Consider the following 6,000-nt stretch of genomic DNA (forward strand, 5'->3'; position numbering starts at 1 on the left):
AACGGGCTGCGTTTGGCCTCCAGGCCATTTGCTGTGAAAGGAACTGAACAGGGATTTTAAAATAATTTCTTGCCCTCGCTGGTCTGGCCCAGTGGATAGAGCGTCAGCCTGTGGACTAAAGGGTTGGATTCTGGTCAAGGGCACGTGCCCAGGTTGCAGGCATGATCCCCAGTAGGGGGCGTGCAGGAGGCAGCCGATCAATGATTCTTCTCATTAATGTTTCTATCTCTCCCTCTCCCTCTCTGAAATCAATAAAAATGTATTTAAAAAAACACAAAAAAATTCTTTTTCAATTGCAGTTGATATCACAATTATGTTAGTTTCAGGTGTAAAGCATAGTGATTAGACACTTGGGAGGTGATCACCTGATAGGTTAGTACCGTGGTCGGCAAACTGCGGCTCGCGAGCCACAAGCGGCTCTTTGGCCCCTTGAGTGTGGCTCTTCCACAAAATACCACGGCCTGGGCAAGTCTATTTTGAAGAAGTGGCGTTAGAAGAAGTTTAAGTTGAAAAAATTTGGCTCTCAAAAGAAATTTCAATCGTACTGTTGATATTTGGCTCTGTTGACTAATGAGTTTGCCGAGCACTGAGTTAGTACAAGATGGGATATTTTAGAGCAGCGGCTGCCAAACTTTCGGACCTCACGCACCACCAGTGATCCGCGGACCACTGGTTGGCGACCGCTGGTTTAGAGCAGGACCAAGGGATGAAGGTGGCTTCACTAGCTCTTACCACTCAGGAGCCTCTCTTGGGGAGGGGACATTTGACCTGAGTCCTGAAGGAAGGGCTGGCTGTGGGATGAGAAAGTGGGTGAGCATTCCAGACAGAGTGAGCCGGCAAGTGCAAAGGGCCTGGGGCACGTGTGAACTTGATGTGCTTAATGAATAGCAAGGAGGCCTGTGTGGCTTAGATGAATGAGAGGCAGGGAGGCTGCTGTTTGTGAGTGAGGGGTCCGAGGCCTTCCCACAGTGGGCTGTGATTTTCCCTTGGTCACGAGTCAAACCAAAAAGGGCTGTTTGCTATCTGATGTGACCTCCCACTGGCCCTTGTACAAACAGGCCCAGTAAGTGACTAGCTCAAGGCTGCAGAGCTCGTGAAATCTAACGGAACTGTTGAACTGCTCTTTCTGTAGGTGGGGTCTTCTTGTCATTTTTTAACTTAAAAAATGTTTAGTTTCCTTTTATTGGGCTTGGATGTGCACCTTCCCGGGATTATCTCGTTTTATCCCGAAGACCACAGAGCAGGTGGCACAGCCCCATTTTGGGGGAGAGGCCGAGGCTGTGAGAGGGGAAGGCACAGTCACCCCACTGTCCTCTTTCAGCTCACCTTTCTCGTCTCTGGGCCCTTGCCTGGCGCACCCTTCCGTGTTACTCTCCAGGTCATCTTTCAGATGACACCTCTGTAGCCACTCCCCACCCATAGCCCTGTTATCCTCTGTGTCAGACTCCTTAAAAATAAGTTTTTACTGATTTTTAGAGAGGAAGGGAGAGAGAGAGAAACATCATGAGAAATGTCCACCTGCTGTCTCCTGCACACCCCTTACTGGGGATCGATCCTGCAACCTGGGCAGGTGCCCTGACCGGGAATCAGACCGGCGGCCTCTTGGTACACATAGGACACTCAATCCACTGAGCCACACCGGCCGGGCAGCCTCGGCCTCTGATCCCTGGTCAAAGCTTACCGTCTCCTTGACTGCTGTGCCCCCTAACCTCACCCGACTCCAGCCCTTCCCACCCCGGCCACAGCTTCCTACACAAGAAAGCGGAGAAACGGTTATTTTCCAATAAATGGTTGCATTTCACTTTTCCTATTGACTTCACTAGGTAACACAGTCATATGCCTCGAAGAGGGCCCTGTGTCAGTCCCGCCCAGCCACCCGGCCTCCTTCCTGTGCATCCCTGAGCCCGCATTTGCAAACCAGCGCAGAGGACGCTTCCTCCCCCTGTCTGTGCACAAGTGGCAGCATTTGATACACACTCTTCTGTCCCGTCCCCCCTTCTTTGTCACCTGAAGCTTGGCTGCTGTTCCCGGGGTTCTCCTCATTCTAGTGCGGCCCTGCATGTGGGAAGGACAACGCCTGTCACAGCCCTCAGTTGATGGTATGCAGATGGGCAGGGGAACAGTGAGGGGCGCCTGGGACTCATCCCAAGTGGCTGCACGGGAGGGTCAGGAGTGGGCAGATAAGAGGGGAAGGACTTGGATGACCCAGACAGGACGGTGGGCCCTTCTTCCTCTGACTTTAGTCTGGGTCCAGTGTTTCCAGATGCCCCATGTCTCTGACTCCATGAATGAGGAGAGGAGGGAGGGCACCATGGGCTCTGCCATGGTCCTTGCTCTTTTCTCTTAGCAATGGCCAGGCAGGGACCGGGACCGGCCAGGATGGTCTAGGGGTGATCTTGAATGCAATTAAGTCCTCTCGCCACCTGGTGGCCACTATGCAGAAGTGCAGCCCCAGAGAGCGCGGGAGCAAGGAGAAAAGTGGGCTCAAGTCGTTCATTCAGGGCTCTCCGTGCGAGCCAAGTACTGGAGACAAGTGCTGAGCAAAACAGCTGCGGCCTCTGCCCTTACCCGCCTGGTATTCTCATTGGGAAGCCGTCAGATGTGCATCTAAAGAGGGGGGGGGGGGTAGATGCACTGGTGGTAAATAAGCAGGGTGAGAGGGAGTCCGATGGTGTGATTGCCCACGGCCCGAGAAGCTGCCTGTGAGCAAAAACTGAAGAGGTGGGGACAGAGCCGGGATTGCTAGGGCAGCGATTCTAAACTCTGGCTGAACATTAGAAGCACCTGGGGAGATATAAAACCAACCAAAAATGCCCAGATGCCACTTCCCTGAATAATGACAACCGTCTCTCTGGGGCTTGGGCATCTGCACCTTGCAAAGCTGCTCAGGTGACCCTAATGGGCAGCCATAACTGAGAGCTACTAACCTGGTTGGAAGAACAACCCAGGTAGAAGGAAGAGCAGGAGTAAAAGGCCTGAGGCGGGAACCTGGCATCTTTCAGGAAGAGAAGGTAGGCCAGTGAGGCCAGGATGGAGGGCTCAGGGGTGGGGGTGGGGCTGAGGAGCTCAGAGAGGCAGCGGGCTGGCTGAGGTGGGAGGTGAGATGGGTGTATCTGCGTTGGTTAAACCAGTGGTCGGCAAACCGCGGCTCGAGAGCCACATGCCTCAATCAGATTGAGGACGTTTTTAGCAAAGGCCAGCTTAGGAGTACCCTAATTAAGTTAATAACAATGTACCTACCTATATAGTTCAAGTTGAAAACATTTGGCTCTCAAAAGAAATTTCAGTCGTTGTACTGTTGATACTTGGCTCTGTTGACTAATGAGTTTGCCGACCACTGAGTTAAACCTAGGTTCCACGTGGGTGTATCTGATAATTGAGTCTAAGTACCTGAGATATTTAATTGGCTGAACCTGGATACCATCTTGGTCTATCTGATTGGTTGAGCGTAGGTCACGTGCTTACAGTCCAACTGCAAGGGAGGCTGGAAATGTGAGACTCTGCCTGCTTCTGGTGCAGACTCCTGAGGTGGGGAATTGTCCAAACAAAAGGCCTTGGGTTGACAGAAACATTGATAGCACCCACTGCAGAACTGTCCAAAGTTTCTGTCAGTCAGGTCAGTCGTAGAGAGCAGAATTCACACAGCCAGTTAGAGCAGAAGGGTTTGGTAAGCCCACAGGGGTGTAATCTGTACCTTTGGCTAGGTTGGGAACTACATTTCCCAGAATCCCTTTCCTCGAATGGTTCTAAGTTAGAATTGACCAAAAGAGCAACTTGTGTGAGATTTTTGAAGGTGGATAGGAAGCAGTGTTAGGGGCAGAAATAGAATTCTTGGGACTAGCTATTAGTTGTAAGAAATACTCATAATAAATATTAATCATGCTCTGTTAACTGTGACTGTTTTGTTCCGATTAAAGAAAGCATATTCTAACCTGGCGGGGAGGTGTACGGGGGACCTGGGAACTCCCCCGGAGATGCTGCTCATCCGCTCCATCCGGAGGTGCCTGTTACCATGGAAAGAATAACCTTGTTGAGGAAAGGAAACAATGGAGTCCCGGATGTCCCCTGCCCTTTGCAAACCCCCAGCCCACGTTGCTTGTAATCTGTAACCATTATACCCATTCTTATCCCTTTTGCCCACTTCCCCACGTAACCTTTGCCCTTGTACCCCATATGAACAGCTGGCTTATGGTTATGGGGGAGGGGTGCAGAGGGGATTTTCGTGGGTGACCTGCTGCTCTCTCATGCTGCTGGCATTATTGGAATAAATGCTCCTATATGATCCCACCCGGTCTCTGTTGAATTGGCTCACATAGTGACAGGCAGCCCGGCCCCCTTGGTGGTCCAGTTTCAGCAGCAGCCTCTCTTCTTGCCAGGTCACGGTGGCTAACCCTGGCGGCAGGCAGACAGCTGCAGCCGCGGCGGCAGGCTCCCTGGCCCTTGCTGTCCTCCGCGCTGCGTCCAGGTCTGCTTGGCTCCTGGACTCCAGTGCCTGGCCCACCCCTGGGTGCTTGGCTGCAGAAGTGACGGCTCCCCATTGATTTACCTACCGGTGCCCCTCCGCAGACTCACTCGGGTGGCAGGACGCGCCTCATGGCTCTTCAGAATGCACGGCTGCTGACTCCCTCTGCCCCCTTTCAGACCTTCCCTTCCCCAGCTCCTCCCACCACGGGGTAAGGTCCAATGCCCATCAGGTAGTACTTACCCCAAACACCTGGGCCAGATCTGGCTGCGTCCCTGATTGGGTCTGATTGACACAGGATGAGTAGGTATTTACAGAATCCCTGGGAAGATCGAGAAAGCCACACTGCGGGACTGAGTCACCAGTGGGTTGGGGTTGGTGCTGTTCCCACAGGAGAGGGTCGGCCCTCGCCCGCCAGCTTTGCTCTGGTCAGCACCGGCAGGCACGTGCCCCTTTCTCCCCACTGACCTCAGTACCTAGGACAGCCTCTGTGACCGCAGCTGGCTGGTGGGCCGCACCTGCTCCAGATCCTGGCTGTAAGGGAGTCTGCGGGGCAGTTTGTTTTCTAGCCTCACCAGTTCAGGAAAGCGCAGCAGGAGGAGGAGGGCCGGCTGGATGTCCAACAAGCCAGTTCTCACCCAGAGATGTGGCCGGGGATTAAACCTTTGGCTTTGCCATCTGGCCCAGGACATGGTGTTAATGGGAAACCGTTGTCTGCCTGGCCCAGCGTATAGCCCAAGGCCAGGCCGTGGGGCACGAGACAGCTTGTTAAAACAACCCAGCACTGACCTTGGTTCACCTTGATAAACGGAAGAAGAAGGGAAGTTCGTTTACGCAGCATCTTCTATAGTTCAGGCAGTTTACGTACAGGGCATCGAACAACCTGCTTTTTGCAGCGGATGACATCAGGCCCAGAGATGGAGAAAGCTGCCTGAGGTCACACAGCTATTTAGTGGCAGAAGCTGAACTTGACCCCAGTCTGATGACACACAAAAAATGCCTGCTCTTAATCATTACTATACCTTTGTCACTACAGGAGAAGCTTTTGTATAAAAGCCACTCACTCACTCACTCACTCATTCTTAATTAGGTACTCAGTCTCAGCTGGGCAGTTTCATGTGCTGGGGACAGTGGTGGACAAAACAGACAGAGGTACTGCCCGACTGGTGTGGCTCAGTGGTTGAGCATTGACCTATGGACCAAGAGGTCATGGTTTGATTCCTGGTCAGGGCACACGCCCGGGTTTCATGCAGGAGGCAGCCAGCCGATCAATGATTCTCTCTCATCATTGATGCTTCCATCTCTCTCTCTCTCTCTCTCTCTCCCTTCTCTCTGAAATCAATAGAAAATATGAAGAAAGAGTACATATAAAGAAAAACCACACAAAAACAGGCAGAGGTAGATATAGGGTAGTGGGAATTACAGACTGCTCCCAGGGCCAGGCAGAGAATAGAAACCAGAGGAACAAATTGGAGAGGAAAGTAGACATAGACATGCTTTCTTTGTAAATTAAACATGTTAGAATAGATTTGTGCATC

The sequence above is a fragment of the Eptesicus fuscus genome, chromosome 12 (assembly GCF_027574615.1).
Source record: "Eptesicus fuscus isolate TK198812 chromosome 12, DD_ASM_mEF_20220401, whole genome shotgun sequence".
In the NCBI taxonomy this organism is placed as follows: Eukaryota; Metazoa; Chordata; class Mammalia; order Chiroptera; family Vespertilionidae; genus Eptesicus; species Eptesicus fuscus.